The following is a 19,855-nucleotide window of genomic DNA, read 5'->3' as shown; positions in this document are numbered from 1 at the left end:
ATCTCGCCACTTGCTCCCTAGGTTTGATGTTTTGTTTGTTATCCCTTGAAATTATATACCCTCTTAACAGAGAAAAAGAAAGTTGAACGTGGAGAACAAAGAAAGTTTAGGCTTTTTAAAGCACTTTTATGGAGGCTTTTCATGAACTTTACAAACGGAGTAAAAAACAAGTGTGAAAAGATTTTTCAAGGAAGGAACATGCTTTTGCAATTTGCTGGAAGTTTTCCCTTGTGTTCCAGAAAAGCAGCCTCCCCATTACTCACCAGGGCGGCACGCAGGCCAGGGAGGAAGGGGGATCAGCGAATGAAAACAGGCTTTCCCCCGTCCATGTGTAAACGGCACTTAATAATCAAATTGAAAAAACACGCAAATGAAATTAAAACGTTTTCCAAATGGGCTGCAGCCTTGAGGCCAGACTTTGTGGGGCCATGGCCTGGCGTATTTGCATCTCTGCCCTAGTTGGGCCCCAGGCAAAGTAGCTGTGGGGACAGCCAGATTCAACAGGAGGGTAAGACACAAAGGGCCCCTCAAGGCAGCGACTGCGGACGGACTGCACCCCCACCCGTCTCTGTGAATCCACTCTCCAGGGCGATCTCCTGTGTCCTGGGACTCCTGCTCAGACCTCTCTCAGATGGCAGAAACTTCGCTTGACCCTGTGTCTGCCCTCAGTCACTCACTCCCTCATGGGTTCCTTCATTGACTCACTTAGTCCCATTAACATTATGGACTGGCCATCTCTTTTCCAATCTTAAAGCAAAAAGAGAAAGAAATCAAAAGCCCCAAACTTCTCTTGACCCCCTGCCCCTTTGCTTGTGACACCCCCCCACCAACTCTGCTCTGTGCACTGTTTCCAATGGCTCTCTTCCTAGTCTCTCCCAGCCCTCGTCCTGGCAGGCCTTTGCTACTTCCCTCCACCAAAACTGCCCTGCCAAGGTCAAGGTCAGCTGTGCCTCTGCGTGGATTAGCCCAGGCCTCGGGCCTCATTTTTGACGCAGCAGGGGACCCAGATGATCGCTTCCCCCATCCACACTCGCTTCCAGGGCACCGCTTTCTGTGGGTTCCCTTCCCTCACACTGGCCAGTCCTTCAGAGCCACCTTGGCTGATCCCTGCTTTTCTCCTGACCTCTTGCCTTGGAAGGCCCGATGCTCACTCCTCGGCCTTTTTCTCCTCCTTATCCTCATTCCCTCCGTGATCTCATCTAGTTTTATGGCTTAGAAATCATCTAATTTGCTGATGACTCCCAAATTTTTTTGTCTCCTTTCATGGCTTCTCCCCTGACTTTTTTTTTTCTTTCTTTCTTTGAGACAGAGTCTCACTCTGTCACCCAGGCTGGAGTACAGTGGCATGAGGCTCACTGAAGACCTTCTGGGCTCAAGCAATCCCCCCACCTCAGCCTCCCAAATAGCTGGGACTACAGGTGTGCACCACCACACCCAGTTAAATTTTAAATTTTGTGTAGAAATGGGGTCTCGTTCTCCGTCTCAAAAAAAAAAAAAAAAAAAAAAGAAATGGGGTCTCGTTATATTGCACAGGCTGGTCTGAAACTCCTGGGCTCGAGCGATCTGCCCACCTCAGCCTTCCAAAGTGCTGGCATTATAGATGTGAGCCACCACACCTGACCTCCCTTGAATTTCAGACTTGCATACCCAGCTGTCTGCTCAGCATCTCCACTTGGATGTTACATAGATATTTCAAACTGAGTATGCCAAAAATTGAGTCAAGTTCAAAGTCTTTACCAATTGCATCCAAGACGCTATGAATTCTACCCTCGTCCAACTTTCTCACCCTCCTCTGGCCACACTGGCCTCCTTGCCTTTCCTTGAACAGGCTGGGCAGGGTCCCCTTTTGGAACCTTTGCACTGACTCTTCCTCTCCTTTGTAAGGCTCTTTCTGCAGATATCCACACAGCTAACTTTAGAGTTTAATTTTTTTATGAACCAAGATCCAACAAAAAAATATTTTTGTGATTGACCCTTTTTAGCTTCTTTTTTAAAAATAACAATGATAAAAAAAAAATCCTGGCCAGGTGCAGTGGCTCACACTTGGATTCCCAGCACTTTGGGAGGCCAAGGCAGGAGGATTGCTGGAAGCCAGGAGTTCAAGACCAGTCTGGTCAACAAACGGAGACCCCATTTCTATAAAATATTTAAAAATTTAGCCACATGTGGTGGTGAGCACCTGTAGTCCTAGCTTCTTGGGAGGATCATTTGAGCCCAGGAGTTTGAGGTTGCAGTGAACTATGATCATACCACTGTACTCCAGCCTGAGTGACAGAGTGAGACCCTATCTCAAATATATAAATAAGGAGATCTTCGTGATTGTCTTGTGGAGTGTCCCATGCTCTGCAGTTGTTTGACTATTTTCTTTTGGTGTCATTGGCCTTGTTCTTCTATCTCGTGTGGACTGTAAATGTGGCCTCCTGTCAGTTCTTCCCACACTGCACTCCTTCCTATTGCCCTATGCTCTTGGCCAGTTCCCTGCCTGTGTCTTTAGCAGCTTGTTCTCAGGCAGCCTCATTTAGGGTTGCTTATCCTTCCTCACTCATGTGGCCACCTAGAATGTCATTGTTCCCCAAGGTTTCATCTTTTCTGACAATACGCAAATTCGTTTACTTCCATGTCTTCATATACCTTTTTAATGTTAATGGCCCCAAATTTATAGCTCAAATTATCTGCCAGCGTCTCCAGTTGGACATTATTCATTCTTTACTTTCTCTCTCTCTCAGTTTCTCTCTTCTCCGTTTCTCTCTAGAACCAATTATGTGCTGGGCATTGCAAATGAATCCAAGAATAAGAGAGACATCCTTCGTGGCCTCATGGAGCTTCCTATAGGAAAGACAGACTATACACAAATAAGCTGGAGGGTTGGCAGGAGCAATGCATACAAGATACCGTAGGCCACATTGAAGACTTTGGACTATAGCCTAGAGAAGCCCCTGATTAGACTTGATCAGCCTACAATGTGGAAAACAGACCATGGGGACAAGAGCAGGGACATGCCCAGGCAGAAGACAGGTAAGATTTGATGGCGCCAGCCCAAACTCAACATAGCACAAACTGGTCATTATTTTTTCCTAAAATGTTTTCTAGTCTTTCTTAGCCAGTCACCCAGTTATCTAGACCCAACACCTAGAGCCCCTGCCCTAGTTCAGAGCCCCACAGTTTTGACGGCTGCCACCTAGATGGTCTCCTCGTCTCAGTCCAGTCTCCCTGCACTCTGTCTTCCTCATGAAGAGAATGGACTTTTCTTCCCTTCTTGCTTTTCCTCCGTGACTTCCTGTAGTTGCCGCCTCCAGGGCTAAGGGAATTGAACATTGTTGTAATAGAACTCAAGAAAAGATACTATGGCACGCTTAGGTGCCGAAACTCTGCTAGTGGATTTGTCTCTTATACCTGGAGGCATACCTAGAATGTTTTGAAGACATTCCAATCTCAGGACAAACTTCCGTCTTAGCATTTTATTTTAGAGGTTAATATGATCTGAGGATGAGTTCAGTTATCCCAGGAGCCTACCCTAAACTTCTCAACATATTCTGGACTCAAATAGGGATGGGAAATCGCACTTGAACTTGAACTTTATTAGGACGTGATTGAACTTTTTTCAAAGTGTGCACGTGCACATGCCTGCATGGGTGTGCTTCCCTCGCTGTGGGGGGGAACACAACCTTCCTGCTCCCACCTCTCAAACGTGAGCAGATATCTGGATTCCTCCAGCATGGAGCACAAGAGGTGAGGTCAATGATCAAAAGGATAAACAAATGAAAGCCACACACTGTGATGTGCTGAACACATCATCATCCAAGGCAGGTTAGAGATGCTTTCTCCTTTGTGTGAGTTGGGATCATAGGCAAGAGGAAGAAAATAGTCAAACAACTGCAGAGCATGGGACACTCCACAAGACAAGGCCACACACTAGGATATTCAGGAAAGAAAGATAGAGCTGGCAGGGAAGGAGCAGAGCCAACAAAATGGGAAAGAGGGGAGTGGATGGGGAGCCAAGACCTGTCTTTTAGGTTTCCCAATGGCTTTCTTATAACTATTAAAGTCTGTACCTTTAGCAGCATGGTCCTTAGAAAGGCTGAGAAAATGCTTTTTAATTCTGAAGTTGAGAGCTCATTTCAACTCATGTTCACTCTGCTCCCCTGGTCCTCCACTTTGGCATGATTAGAAAGGTTTGAGTCTGCATGGCTGAAGGTGTAAATGAAAGCTCAGCTGGCTCGAGCCTTCCCACCAGGGCTGTGTAGGTAGATGAGTACTAGGATTCAGAGAAGTTGCACTTCAGAGGGTCTAACCACGGTGATTCATCTCCTCAGTGACCTCCAGGGAAATAAGACGGTGTGGCAGCCAGAAAATACTTCGAAGGTCAGAAATCTGTGCTGGATCTTTATCCTGGAGCCAACAAACAATAAAAATCAATATCAGTTGATAATATTCCTTGAGTCCCTAGAGAGGTTGGGACTGAAGAACCCAGAGGCAGTCCTTAAACTATTTCTTCTCAAATATTTATGAAGTTCTGACAGTGGCCTAAGCGTGATATCTGGAGGAGAAAGATTACAAGGTAAGCTCCCTTTTCACTAAAGTACAGTTTAGCAAGGGAGGAAGGCAATGGCACAAGTGATTGTGATTCAAGGAAATAAGGACCATAAGAGGGCATAGTATGTAGGGCTAGGAAGATGCAGAGGAAGTCAAGGCTACCTCTCTTTGATTAAATTAGAAAATGGACTTTTGAGAGATGAGGTGTTTTGTTTTGTTTTGTTTTTTTGTTTTTTTGAGACAGAATCTCAGTCTGTCACCCAGGCTGGAGTGCAGTTGCGCGATCTCGGCTCACTTGCAACCTCCACCTCCCAGGTTCAAACGATTCTCCTGCCTCAGCTTCCTAAGTAGCTGGGACTACAGGCATGCACCACCACACCCAGCTAATTTTTGTATTGTTAATAGAGACAGGGTTTCACCATGTTGGCCAAACTTGTCTTGAATGCCTGACCTCAGGTGATCCACCCGCCTCAACCTCCCAAAGTGCTGGGATTTCAGGTGTGAGCCACCACGCCCGACTAAGATGAGTCTTGCTGAATGAGTAGGAGTTCTTCAGAAAGAGGGGTGGAAGGTGCCTACAGGCTGACTCTCTAGCCAGAAGGAACATGCAATAAAGGTTCCAGGGGAAAGAAAGCAGAGATTTGAACAGGGCTTGTACACCAATGTTCATAGCTGGATTATTCATAAGGGTGAAAAGATGGAAACAACCCAACTTTTCATCGATGGCTGAATGGATAAACAAAATGTAGGCCATGCCTACAATGGAATATTATTCAGCCATAAAAGTGAATGAAATCTGACACATGTTAAATATGGATGAATCTCAAAGACCTTAAGTGAAATAAGCCAGACACAAAAAAACAAATAGTGTATGCTTCCACTTACATGGATTATCTGGAGTAGTAAAATTCATAGAGACAGAAAGTAGAATGGTTTCCAGGGGCTTGAGAGAAGGGAGAATGCTTTTGTTTGATGGGCGTAAGGTTTCAGTTGGGGAAGATGAAAAAGTTCCGGAGATGGATGGTGGGAATGGTTGCACAACAGTGTGAATGTACTTAATATCACTGAGCTTTCTACGTAAAAATGGTTAAAATGATACATTTTATAAATGTAATTTTATTACAATTTTTTTAAATTAACAAGAAAAAAGATGTGGGGAGAGGAACGATTGTGGTATATTGAGGAAAAGGTGAATTCATAGGCCTGGCTAAGACTTTAAGTGTGGGTGAGAGACTGACAAGGTAGATTTAGTCCAGGTAATAAAATATTTTGTACTTGGGGAGGTGGTGCTTTGCCTTGGAGGGGGGTAATAAAGAGTTACTGGAGAAGTGGGGAAGGACCAGGATTTTTAGGAAAGACTTAGCCTGCAGAGTAGAAAGACCAGAGGTGGAGGCCAACTTCAGCGCTGTGAGATGTGATGGGAGCTGGAACTGCCGTGGAGATGAAGAGGACATAGAAGCATCAAGAGATGAAATCAAAAGCCAGGCATGGTGGCTCACGCCCGTAATCCCAACACTTTGGGAGGCTGAGGCAGGAGGATCACTTTAGTCCAGGAGTTCAAGACCAGCCTGGGAAACATGGCAAAACCCTGTCTTGACAAAAAAGACAAAACCTAGCCAGGTGTGGTGCCGTGCACCTGTGGTCCCAGCTACTCCCGGCTGAGGTGGGAGGATCACTTGAGTCAGAGAGGTGGAGGCTGCAATAAGTCCAGATTACACCACTGCACTCCAGCCTGGGCAACAAAGGGAGACCCTATCTCAAAAAAAAAAAAAAAACAACAACAACAACAAGAGATGAAGTCAAATAAACAGGACTGTGTGCCTATCGATTTGAGCCAGATCAGTTGAGGGCGAATGGGAAATTGAGGATGGGTGATTTGGTTTGGGTGGCTAAATGGACACCAGACACAAATAAGGATCTTCAGGAGGAAGAATGTGTTTTGTGGGAAAGAAAACAAAATCAATTTGAGACCTATTTAATAATATGTACATGTATTTAATGCCACGTGATTATATAATGCCTCTTATTTGTATCAATTTATTTTACTTGTGTTGTTCTTGTCTCTAGGTTAGATTTTTGAGCACATAGATCTGGTGGATTCGTTCATTTATTCATTCAATAATCATTTATTGAGCACATTCTCTTTGCTTGCAACACTTACACAATCCTCAACTCCACTCCAGCCCTGTACCAAGAATAAGCAGTGATCTGGGCATGGAATTCAGGTCTTTTTCACTAGACAGTGGCTTCCCCTCCCTAAAGACAGAAAGCAAAGTGTATATATAACATGGCGCTCTCTATGCTTGAATCTTATTTAAATTCTCACAACAACCCGATGTGATCAGTACTACTGTTTTTAGGGGAGGAATGACAGGGAAGGGTTGCAAAAAGACAAGGAGAAGCTTTTAAGAATGTTGGATATGTTTATTATGATTGTGATAATTGTTTAACAGGTATATGCATAGGTCAAAACTGACCAGATGGAACATTTTAAAGTTGTGCAGTTCATTGCATGGTAAGTATACCTCATTGAAGCTGTTTTATAAAAGTATCGGGCAACAACAACAAAGTAGCTTTTGATGAGGTATCATTTGCTGAGGGGCATTCAGTTAATTTAGTTTTGAAAAACAAACAAAAATCTGTCTTTCTATGGTTCTTTTTTCTTTTCCTTCCTTTCTTTCTTTCTTTCTTTCTTTCTTTCTTTCTTTCTTTCTTTCTTTCTTTCTCTCTTTCTCTTTTTTTTTTTTTGAGACAGGGTCTCACTCTGTTGCCCAGACTGGGGTGCAGTGGTGAGATCACGGCTCACTGCAGCCTCAACTTCCTGGGTTCAAACGATCCTCCCACCTCAGCCTTCTGAGTAGCTGAGACCACACACGCACGCCATCACACCTGGTTAATTTAAAAAAAAATTTTTTTTTTGGTAGAGATGGGGTTTCTTCATGTTGCCCAGGTTGGTCTTGAACTCCTGGGCTGAAGAGATCCACCCACCTTGGCCTCCCCAAAGTGCGGAAATTACAGGTGAGAGCCACTGAACCCGGCCCTTATTCTTCTCTACACTTCAGCCTCTCTTCCCCCACCCACAGTTTTTTCTTTGGTGGCTACTTTTTCTCCCTACCTTCTCCAGAATTTCTTTGGTTCAGACAGAGCTGGGTTTTTGTTTGCTGTTTCAGGTATAAGTTTAATTTCCATATGGTCAAATTCACCCTTTTAAGTGTATAGTTCTGTATGTAAATACCATCACCATCAAGATAGAGGACATTTGCTTCACCCCCCAAATTCCCCTATACCCGTTTGGACTTAATCCCCAACTCCTGGCAATTACTGATGGATTTTCTATCCCTATGGTTTTGCCTTTTCCAGAATGTCATATAAATGCAGTCTGCTTCTTTCACTTGGCACAAGGTTTCTCACCCTGGTGCTGTTGACATTGTGGGCCAGATCATTCTTTGCTGTGCCGGCTTGTCCTGTGCACTATAGAATGTTTAGCAGCATCTCTGGTATCCACCCACTGGATTCCAGTAACACCTCTCTCCCCAGTTGTCACAACCACAAATGTCTTTAGGCATTGCAAAATGCCCTCTGGGGTGCAAAATCACTCCTGATTGAGGACCACTGACCTAGCTTAATGTATTTGAGAGCGTCCACGTTGGCGCATGTATCCATAGTTTCATCTTTTTTACTCACACAATCCTTTTTACTTAAATAATCACAGGTACTGCATACCTGCCAAATACGACAATTCAAAGTAAGTCCCAAAGAACCAAACTGACACAGACCAAAAGCGCAGTTGGAATGGGTTTCTCTGGTGTGAGCAATGAATTGGTATGAAGATGGCAGTTTCGTCTGCCTCTGAAATCAATTCTTCCCCAAGATGGACACTTGAACGATGGAGTCAACTGCTCTCAATCTGAGTAGAAAGCAGTGGCCAAACAATCTCCTGCTACTGAACTTCCCTTGAAGTAGCCACACTCGGCCACACTCAGGGGCCAACAACTGAAAAGGTGACAAGATGTGGATGACCACTGATATGGTTTGGCCATGTCCCTGCCCAAATCTCATCTTGAATTGTAGCTCCCATAATTCCCACCTGTTGTGGGAGGTGCCCCATGGGAGATAATTGAATCACGGGGGCAGTTTTCCCCATACTGATCTCGTGGTAGTGAATAAGTCTCAGGAGATTTGATGGTTTTATAAGGGGTTTCCCGTTTTGCTTGACTCTCACTCTGTCTTGCCTGCTGCCATGTAAGACGTCCCTTTGCTCTTCCTTTGTCTTCTGCCATGATTGTGAGGCCTTCTCAGCCACGTGGAACTGTGAGTCCATTGAAATCCAGTCTGAGGTATGTCTTTATTAGCAGTGTGAGAACAGACTAATACAATCATGAAGGGCAACACCACTCACTGATGGGCAGGATGAGCTTCTCAGCCTATCTTGCTGTTCGATGTATAAAGCACAGATCATAATGCGAATCAGACGGTTAGTGCGGCTATGAGGAGGTGCTAGGAAATGAAGAAAAAATTGAGTGACTGGGGCAGACACAGCCATTGCACCACTCTGGGGTTTCCACTGTTGGCTTGTTGGCTCATTTGTGCATACTTCATGTCTGTCCACTAACCGGCCTGCACCCACTTAACTGTGAATGACCACACATCTGCCCTGGGCTGTAAGCAACCGCCAATGCACTTAAGGGATAAGGTAGGGCTTTCTTCAGGGAAATGTTCTCCAAACTTCTGGAGGGGGTGGTGAGCTAAAAACTTGATGTGCTTGGCCAGACAGTGCATTTGGATTTGTGCTGATTGGATGGGGGCATTGAAGTTTCTACTTGGAACAAAAACTCTTAGGGAAAAAGCATTAGAGGAATTGCCCTTTCCACTTGCTTTTTGAGAACCACTGTTTACAATAATAACAATCACGTGATTTACAAAGCTGCATTTATTGACTGGCTGAGTAAATAAGTGAACAAATTTAGCACACAGCTGGCCCAAGGCAAAACTGGGAAAGAGATAAAGCCGGTCCTGAGTGCTTCCAGACTATTTTCAGGAGCCCTTTTCTTGTGTGTTAATGAACTTAAATATTTAATAAGTAACGACCATGCTGCAGGCCCTCTGCTGCTGAGTAGCATGAGTTCAGGGATGTCAAACATTCTTCCCTGACGTGGCGCTCACAGGCGTGTCCTGTGAACAGATGGAGACAGCTGGATTGCTGTTCGATGAACGAACAGGCAAGGCACAGGGGGCAGCCCGCAATCCTCTCACTGTGCTCTGCCCTCTCACGTCTCGTGGGCGAGACTTTCAACTCTCAGACGCCAGATCTCAGATCAATTCATTCAGCAAACATTGCATGTCAGACACCGTTCTAGGCATCGGGTAGAAAGCAGTGGAAAAAAAAAAAAAAAGAAAGAAAAGAATAAAAAATATTGCCCCGGGTAGAGGCCCAGAATACAAGAAAAGAAATAAATTGTACAGTAGCTCATATGGTCACACACAAGGCAAACCAGGAAAATATGAAGCCAGGGACTGGGTTGCAGTTTTCACTGGAATAGTCAGGGAAGGCTTCACATTTGAACAAATACCCAAAGACTCTAAAGGTCTTTGGAAAGAACATTCCAAGCAGAGAAATCAGCAAGTGTCAAGGTCCTGTGGCAGAAGCAGAATGTTTGAGGGCAGTGGAGAGACCCAGAAGGGGAGCAATAAGTGAGGTCTATGAGGTCTAGCTGTGGGGTGCTGGATGTGGAGGCCTTGCAGGCCATGGTAGAGACAGTGGTTTCCTTCTGTGGGTGACAGTGGCTTCATTCCTTGTGTGATGGTATGCCGCTGGAACCTTTTGTACAGAGAAATGACAAAATGTGATGTAGGTTAATAGGCACCCACTCTGGCTGCTGCATTGAGAACGAACTATGGGGGACAAAGCTAGATGACATTGGGATGCTCTTGAAGCAATTCAGGGGGATAGGATGGTGGCTTTAACCAGTGGAGGGATGAGAAATGGTTGGATTTTACATGTATTTTTAGAAAGAGCCATTGGATTCATTGACAGATCAACAAATCTGTGGGAAATAAAGAGAAGAATCAACATAACAAGAGCTTTTGTCTGGGCAACTGGAAAAGACAGAATTTCCACTTTTTGAGCTGGAGAAGACTATGAGAGAAGATTAGAGTGAAGAGTCAGGAGTTTCTTTCTTTTTATTTTTCATTATTTTTAAAACTTTTTTTAGAGACAGGGTCTCGTTCTGTCACCCAGGCTGGAGTGCAGTGATGCAACCACAGCGCACTGCAGCCTCGACCTTCTGGGCTCAAGTGACCCTCCCACCTCAGCCTCCCAAGTAGCTAGGACTACAAGCATGTATGACCACGCCTGGCTATATATATATTTTTGTAGAGATAGGGTCTTGCTATGATGTCCAGGCTGGTCTCAAACTCCTGGCCTCAAGTGATTCTTCAGCCTTGGCCTCCCAAAGTGTTCGGATTACAGGTATGTGCCACCATGTCCAGCCTGGAGTTTCATTTTTGGACACCTGAAGGTTGTGATGCCTATTAGTGATCCAGGTTGTCATGTTGAGTGGACAGTTGGCATAAGAGTCCACAGTTCAGAGGAAAGGTCTAGGTGCAGATAGAGAATGGGGAGTCTTTGGTGGCACACAGATGGCAGGAGCATGGATGATATCTCAAAGGAATGAGTATGGACAGAGGAAAGATGAGCTCTGTGGACTTAACTCTGGAACATGCCAACATCTGGAGTTTGAGGAGACTGAGAGGGAGCAGTCAAGGATATGAGAAGAAACCAGGCGAGTTTTCTCGGAACTCAAGAGAAGAACGGGATTCAAGAAGGAGGGAGTGAGGGATGATGTTAAATGCTATTGACAGGTCAAATAAGATGATATCTGAAAACTGAACATTGGGTTTAGCATCATTAACATCATGGGGATCTTGACAAGAGCAATCTATGGAGTGGTGAGGACAAAAATCTGCATAGAATAAGTTCAAGAGAGAAGGGGAAGAGAAGAATGGGGAAGACCATGAATGGGAGATAGACAACAGTTGAGAGAAGTTCTGCTGTGAATGGAAGCAGAAGGAAATGTATGGAAAGAGACAGTGTTGTTTAAAAGATGGCCCAGGCGCAGTGGCTCACACCCGTAATCCCAGCACTTTGGAAGGCCGAGGCAGGTGGATCATGAAGTTAGGAGTTCAAGACCAGCCTGGCCAAGATGGTGGATGGTGAAACCCCGTCTCTACTAAAAATACAAAAAAATTAGCCAGGCGTGGTGGCACGCGCCTGTAATCCCAGCAGCTACTCCGGAGGCTGAGGCGGAGAATTGCTACTCCAGAGGCTGAGGCAGAGAATTGCTTAAACCTGGAGGGGCGGAGGTTGCAGTGAGCCGAGATTGCGCCACTGCACTCCAGCTTGGGTGACAGAGCGAGACTCTGTCTCAAAAAAAAAAAAAAAAAAAAAAAAAAAAGGCAGAAATTCCCGCATGTTCCAAAAAGTCCTTGGAAGAGAAACAGAGCTGATGCAGGAGTTGAATTTGCGAAGGCCTCACTTTAAGGCTATGCAATAAGGTAATGTAAAATGTTTATGTAGATTAGGTTGCGACATGGAGATACTATGGTACAATGTCCTGCAGTGAAACACACACACACACACACACACAGAAGAAACAAAATGAAATGCACATATAAATGGAAGCATGTAAAATTATACCAGCACTTGACCAAATATTCGAGGGAAACATGGTGTAATAATAGTTGCTCTGGAAAGGGGTGATTATGAGTATTTATTTCTCCTTCAATTCCTAATCATTCTGTAATACCATTTTCTTAATATTATAAAAAATTTTCTAAATAAAATGCATTGAAGTTTTCAGCCTTGCACTGTATTAACATGGTCATTAGAAGAAAGACTTTGTGCAGGTGAAATTTATAATAGATTCTTAAATTGATCTGTTTGATTTGTTCATTCATTCAGCAAGTGTTTATTGAGCGCCTACTATGCACAGACACCAGGGATGAAGTGGTGAACAAGGTAGCTGAAGGCCCAGCTATTGAGAGCAGACCTGGTTGTCTCAGAACATGGGGCAGCCTCATCAGACTTAAAGGACAGTGACTGGGAGAGCCAGGAGGACATTCATTTCCTAGAAACAGCATTCCTCATTTCCCACAGCTCTGCTACTCACATTTGCCCTTCAAGTACAGGAAGCCTTGACCCAGAACTAGAGAATCGCCACCCATCACCTCTCACAGGGACCATTCATTGCAATGGCTAATCTCTCTGCCTTCCCCAACCTCTCCCTCCTCTCCAAATCCATACTGCTGCTAAGATTCTACAGGGTTGGCCTGGCTTGGCTGTGAGTCGTGTGCTGGCCATTACCCACACTCCCAGCTACAATGCAGCTTTGTGTGCACACGGAAAATTCCTTTCCCAAGGCTGTGCTCAGTGCCAAAGTTTGTGTTCTCAACAGCAGTGCTCAATCACCTCCAGATCCCAGGCGATATCACCTCCAGGGGCTATCCTCCAGTATGCCCCTCTCGTAATAACAATATAAATCTTTGGAAAACAATATGGAAGCACGAAACAGCACACTGCTTATGATTATTTTTAGGTAGTCCCTAAGCTGAAATCTAGGGGCCACTCACCAGAAGATGGTACTCTTTGGTACTCAAAGATATAAGAAGGCTTAGAAATAACAGTTTATTCAATCTTACTAGGACAATAAGAAATAATACCAAGACAAGAATAAAATGCTGTTCATATAGGTTGAAAGACAACATGGTAGGGGAAGGATATGGATTTTGGTGTTCTATAGACCTGACTTAACATCTTGATCTTATTGCATCTTTACTGTGTAAGCTAGAGCCAGTCACAGAAATATGCACCTCAGTTTTCTTACCTGTAAATGAGAATCAGGCCTACATGTAGGGTTTTCTTCAGGAGCAAAGGAATTAATATAAACTATGTGACACATTGGAGGTGTTAATCAGTGATCATTTTTCTCATTTCTTGTGCACTCTTGCAGAGGTTGTGGTAGTAATGATGTGAGCACATACTTGTGTGTACGTATGTATGCATGCATGCATGTGTGTTTGACTGTGTGGTCCCAGCTCGAACCCTTCAGGGATTTATCTATGTATGACTGGATGTGTCTGGTAAAGGGGAGTGAACATCCAGGAGCGGATTTGCAGGGAGATGTGCTGGTGGAAGGAGGATGTGAGAATGGTTTGGTCAGATGCTACCAGATGGGGGAATGGGGAGTCAGCCTTGTACAGTGCTCCTTGACCTGGTCTCAAAGACAGTGTCTGAGGAGGGGCTGTATGAATTATTTTTATAAAGTACTGTTATAAAGAGAATGGCAGGGTGGAAAAGGCATCTCTTCGCTTCTGAGTGGGCTAGTGAGGTTCAGACTCCAGGAGGATGTGGGAGTGTTCAGTGCCACATTGGCACATCAGTGTTTTCAGCCTCAGGGTAGCAAAAGACAGCAGCCTGGGCAGAGCAGCATTCTCAGGGTGGGAGACGCCCCTTCTCAATGGCTTTTGGATGTCAACCTCAAAGTTTTTCTTGTGCTCATAAGAAATACCCACAGAGATGCACAGAAATTACAGTGGGACTGTGTGGGGAACAAAGAGTCTTACTTGATCGAGCAGGGGTAATATTTGGGTTATTACTGTGAATGTGCTCCATGGGCTGGTCCTGAGCCTCTCCGCCCCAGATCCATTCCTTGAATTGTTCCTACTGTCTATTACAGGGGGCTACCCTTGCAGGCTGTGTTTCAGAGGCTCCTAGAGTAGTGGGTTCTGGCCACGTGTAGCTCATAAAAGGCACTGTCAGGAGATGAGGGGTTGGAAGGAAGGAAGAAGCCAGGCTTCTGCTGTCACTCCCTCTCAGTCTTGGGTGGCTTCTCCCTCAGTGGCTCTGTCTTCTCCACGGCTCCAGCTCCCATCAGACAGGTCCATTATGACTGTGTTTTGTACCATGTCACTCTGGTCTCTGGACTCTATTAGTTGGTGTCTTCTCTTTGCCTCTCCAATCTCAGAGGAGTAGTGACCTCCTGCCATTGCTCATCCCTGGGCTGTTGCACTGACCCCTTTGGTCCTCTGCCCTTCCATCACCAGCATAAACCATTCCTTCTGTTGTAAAACCTGGAAATGGTGTCTGTTTTTCCATTTAGACTCTATGGCCATACTACCATCTTTCCTATAGTCTAGGGAGGCCTGAGGAGTCTCAGGTCATATCTATTTGGATATAAATGTAAATATGGAGGAAGAGGACACTGTTATAAATTTTATGAGGTGCTAAAAATGATTCTCACTAGAGTTATTCAAGTCTTACTAATCCCAGTGTCTCCCTACCCCAGCATCCCCAGGACAGAGCTGGCTTGTTCCAAAACTCAACAAGATGATTCTCTGGTCTTTTTTCCTCAACTTGAGCTCATAACTCTGATTCGCATGGTTTGCATCCCACTGAGCTTTGGGTGTCCAAGTCCATTTAAGATTTACTTCCCTTGTGGGTTGGCAGTTACAGTGATGGCATCCAGTGGAGCCAGGGCTCCCTCCTGTATCCATACCCTTGTTCAGTCCCCACCCACATTGACTTGGAGCTTGTACGACTTGCTTTTGCTAACAGGACAGTAAATGTCCCATGCGCTGTGCATCAGGGGAATGGGACAAAGTGTGGCCCTTACCTGAGGGTGCAGGACAAGAGACAAGACTTGAAAAACCATTGTGAGGTCAGCCTTTTCCTCACTCTTGCTGCTTTTAGAACCCAGACACCACGTGAAGAAGCCAAGGCTGGTCTCTAGAGACACATGGCCCAGCTAACAGCCAGCATCTGTTGCTAGAGAAGTAAGGCCATCTTAGACTATCCAACCCCATTTTGAGCTGTCAAATAACTGCAGCCAGAAGAATGACCCCCAGGTGACATGAGCAGAAGAACCACCTAACTGAGCCCAAACCCAATCCCTGACCCACAGAACCCTGAGCAGATAAAATGGTTGTTTTCAGCCACATAGTTTTGAGGCAGTTTGTTATGCTGCAAAGGCTAACTCACAGAATTCTCTTTCTACTTTCTGTACTTTCCTACCAACTACCAGCACTTTCCTCCTACTAACCAACCCTTCTGAAAAACAGCACCCTCTGCCCCTCCCCTCTCATAGGCACCTCAACTGACCTTTCACCAAAGAAAAACTCACCCTCCACTCAGAGCAAGGATTCCATCAGCAAAGACCCAATGACTGTCCCTGTACTGCTTCCTCTCAAGAGTTAAGCCTTGACTTCACTGCATGTAAAATTTCCTTTAAAAAAAATTCTTTTTGAAAAAAATGTAGTTTTGCTTCCAAATGATGTTCCAAAGCTCTCTGGCTCACCAAGGAGTAATCCCTTAGTTGGAAAGCATAGCAATGCTGCTATTTTAGAATGGCACAAGGCCTCTGGCTTCTTGATTCAGCCAGGGCCGCTGATGCATCTTCAGGGAAAACTAAAACAACTGCTTAAGATACAGGGACTTATCCCTAAGGGATATTTCAGAAAAGAGAGGCCTTCTGCCTTATTTCCATTTTTCCCCTTTCTACCCAACCCTGTGCTCCCCAGCCAAAGATGGGTCTTCCTCCTCCTGAGCAACTGAACTTCTAACCTGCTTAAGTGAGGCCCATCTGTCATCCCTGACCCTGTGGCCTCCCCCACACTCTTCCTAATTGTTCTCTGATGAAGGCTGAGCATAAGCCTATGTAACACTCCAAAAATGCATGGCTGGCTGACCAAACATTAACAAGAGAGACAGCTATGAAAAAACAATATGCCTGTTTGCTCAACCTCCCTTTCTGCCGGCAGACTAATTCTGGAAATTTTCCCACTCTCTGAGGGAAGAGGTGCTTGCTAATCCAGCCAAGTGTCAAAATGGATGGTGTTTGAACAGCTTCCTCTGGCTAGAGTTGTTTTTCAGATGGTCCCTTGGTAGAAACTCTAGTGGGTTCTGTGCAAGAAAACTTCTCCCCTGGACCCAGTAAAGGGGGCAGTTAGGGGAGGGGTCACTTCTTATGGTAATAATTGCCTTATATCAGGCGCTGCTCTTCCCCAAGAGATTAGCTGGGGCACAGGTCAGTCTTGATACACAGAGGGTGAGGAGGCTGCTTCGGGCACTGGAGGCGACTCATCTGCAATGAGGAAAGGAACTGAGGTTTGAGAATGGAATCAACAGATTCAGAGGCCAAGCCACAGGACTGATGTCAGCTGTGACAACCTCTCTGGAAATGCATTCAGGATCCAAGATTCCTAGGCCTCACCAAGGTGGGTCAAAGAAGACTCACGATGACAGGAATAGACCTGGCATGGTTTGCTTCTCCCTGTCCACCTACAAGTTCCAGGAGTATTCCCTCCTGGTCTCCCTTCTCCAGGGAAACCTTCCCTGTCACATTCCCAGTGAGATCAGTCCCTATAATCTGTTTATCCATTTAGTCTCTCCCTCCTTTGGGCCCCACTGTATCAGGAACATTCTCCCACCTAGCACTTCTGGATGTTATGACACTTACTTGTGATATAGGTTTATCTCCTGAGGAACTCCGGCCTCCTACAGAGAGGGGACACGTCTTATTTACTCAATATCCCCTGATAACCAACACAATGTTTGTGCTTAGCAGGACTGAGTAAATGCTTACTGAGTGGGTGAACAATCCTATTTCCCATTTAACTCAGAGCAGGTAAGAGTGTGCAAGGTCACCTAGCAGGTGGGTGCCTGAGCCTGGATTTAGACTCGAGTTTATCCTAATCTAAAGCTTGTGGCAATTCCACTACTCCACCTTTCCTCTCCAGTTAGTTAGCCCTCCCCCCCACATACACACACACACGCACACACAGACCACAGAAGAGAGTGGATGAAATTATACAGAGTGTCAGAAAAAGACATGACCTAAGACATTATGGAAACCAACTCATTTATTTAACGAAGGAGGAAACTGAGGCCAAAGAAATTCAATAATTTGTGTAAAGGGATGTGCTCTGGGCTTTGGGCCTACTTAAAAACTGGATCTAGGGTTATTCCTGATGATAATCATATTTGATTTAATTATTATTATTATTTTTTGAGGTGAAGTCTCACTCTGTAGCCTAGGCTGGAGTGCAGTGGTGCCATCTTGGCTCACTGCAACCTCTGCCTCCCAGGTTCAAGCAATTCTCTTGCCTCAGCCTCTTGATTAGCTGGGATTACAGGCGCCTGCCACTGTGCTCAGCTAATTTTTTGTATTTTTTTTAGTAGAGACAGGGTTTCACCATGTTAACCAGGCTGGTCTCAAACTCCCGACCTCAGGTGATCTGCCCACCTCGGCCTCTCAAAGTGCTAGGATTACAGGCCCAAGCCACCACATCCAGCCTCATATTTGATTTAATTTAATCCACAACCATACAGAAGAGATGTAGCTGAGTGAGTGATCCCAGCCTAGCTGGGCGATAAATACACACATATCTAAATACAAAGTAGGATGTGAGAGATTCAGAGTGGTGCAGGCCTTAGAGGAGGGAGAAGTCTCATTTGATTTAGTAAACTCGAGAAAGATTTCTCATAGGAAGTGATACTGAGATGAGCCTTGGAGAAGGACTGGATGATAGAACATTCAGGCGGGGGCATGGCGCGGCAATGGCATGGCGGTGTGAAAGCATGGGCTGTGTATCCGGGGAATCAGACAAAGCGTGGTCCTTACCTGAAGGTGCAGGACTGGAGACGATACTGTATGTAGGGTGGACTGGGGTGTGCTGGGGAGTGATGAGAGTAGAGACGGATACCTGGAGCTTTAACAGAACAATAAGAGAAAGAAGAAAAGCTAAGTGATTTGGACAGAGTTCTTCAGACTGCAAGAGAGGGGAAGGGGGATCCCATTTTAAGGCAGTTACATGCTTTCTCTTCCGGTTCCCACTCTCCCTGTTCTCCCTTGATATCTGGCTGTAGGGGGAGGAGGCGTGATGAGATGGGGAGAGGGGAAACTATGTGGGCAGATTCAACTCGGTTACAGGAGGAATCCCAAGAGACCCAGGCAATGCTGAGCTTTGGTCATTCAAAATAAGGTTATGCAGAAAGTTCCTGCCTGAGAGGCCAGACCATTATCCTGAGAAGGGATTTTTCAAATTCTTCTTCCCCTTCCCTTGGTATTTCAAGGCGCATCCTAAAGCACTAAGCTAGGGATTTCCAAAATACACAGCTCGATACCAAAGCCAGTCACTGAGGGTTCAGGCGAGTCTGGAAGGAGGAAATATGGAGAGAAAGAAGTCAAGGGAAAGCCCACCGTGCTTTTTCTGTACCTGGGAATCTTTTAAAAAGAGAAGGAAGTGGACTGGCTGAGAATAGCCAAGACATCAACAGAGCTGATGGAAGACCTGGCTTTCCCATCTCTGGCCCGCAGAGGGACAGCGTTAGAGACGTCACCCTTCAGGACTCTGAGAGGAAGCCACTTCACAAGCTGCCCCCTAAGAACCCAGGCTGCAGCCCCGGAAAGGAGCTGTGTGTGGTCAGCCTGGGGGCTTCCCAGAGCTCCCTTCAGTCCCACGAGGCACAGATGCTGAGTCCGGAACCAGTGGACCCACCAACGGGCTTGCTGTTATGAGACAAGGTGACCGCCCGGTCACGCCCAAGGGCTGGACCTCCCCACGAACAGACTGGAGAGCCATTGGGGGATACGGGGAGAGCTCTGGGGCTGCAGCCCACCCGGGGCACTGCCTGGGCTGGAAGAATGGGCCACACATTCAGTACTGGAGGCCAGGAGGTCCAGCATGACCCAGGCCACAAAAGGACGTCTCCCCAAAGACCAGCAGGCAGCAGCTGGCACACAGCCAGGGACCTTCATGGGACCAAGGAACCCACTGCTCTGCTGCCACTGCGGGGAAAGCCCCCTCACTCCCCATATCCCTGCCTCTGCAGTGAGACACAGAGCAAGCAGCAGCTCTCAGAGACACTGAGCGCTTTTCCTAAAGACCCAGCACTATCTGCAGGGTTTAAAATAGCAGCTCAAAGTTTAACTGGATTGGACATCTCATTTATCCTCCCATCCCACTAACTAGTGGGTGAGGCTCAGAAGAGAAAGACCAGATTAGTTCTAAGCAATATAGTGATCCTCGGTTTTCCCTTCGCATCCGATGGGTAGGAGATATATTTGTACAGCCTGGTGACTATGAGTCCTTGGGACAGCAGGGCCAGCCTGGAGAGGGCCCCTGCGGAGGTGGCAGGGTGGGCTCTGCAGCTCTGCCTCCCTGGCAGGGCTCACTGCGGCAGAGTAGGGAGGGCTTGTGGCGAAGGTTCTGAGCAAGACGTGGGGTGTCCGTTCCACCAGGGGTGGGTGGGGGCCGGTCGGGATGG

At 46.0% G+C, this 19,855-nt stretch overlaps 1 long non-coding RNA gene across 1 annotated transcript; it reads right to left on the bottom strand.

Annotated features, from left to right (window-relative positions):
- Positions 1 to 10,226: 10,226 nt before the first annotated feature.
- LOC134732684 (uncharacterized) lies at positions 10,227 to 18,729 on the bottom strand. The gene is made up of 3 exons (XR_010116109.1): positions 18,605 to 18,729; positions 18,210 to 18,297; positions 10,227 to 10,351 (listed from the first exon to the last, which is right to left on the bottom strand). It is a non-coding gene; the product is annotated as an uncharacterized lncRNA (long non-coding RNA).
- Between the last annotated feature and the right edge of the window lie 1,126 nt (positions 18,730 to 19,855).

The sequence above is a fragment of the Symphalangus syndactylus genome, chromosome 16 (genome assembly GCF_028878055.3).
Source record: "Symphalangus syndactylus isolate Jambi chromosome 16, NHGRI_mSymSyn1-v2.1_pri, whole genome shotgun sequence".
NCBI classification, from domain to species: Eukaryota; Metazoa; Chordata; class Mammalia; order Primates; family Hylobatidae; genus Symphalangus; species Symphalangus syndactylus.
The sequence above is the reverse complement of the archived record's forward strand: the minus strand, read 5'-3'. Positions and strand labels throughout refer to the sequence as shown.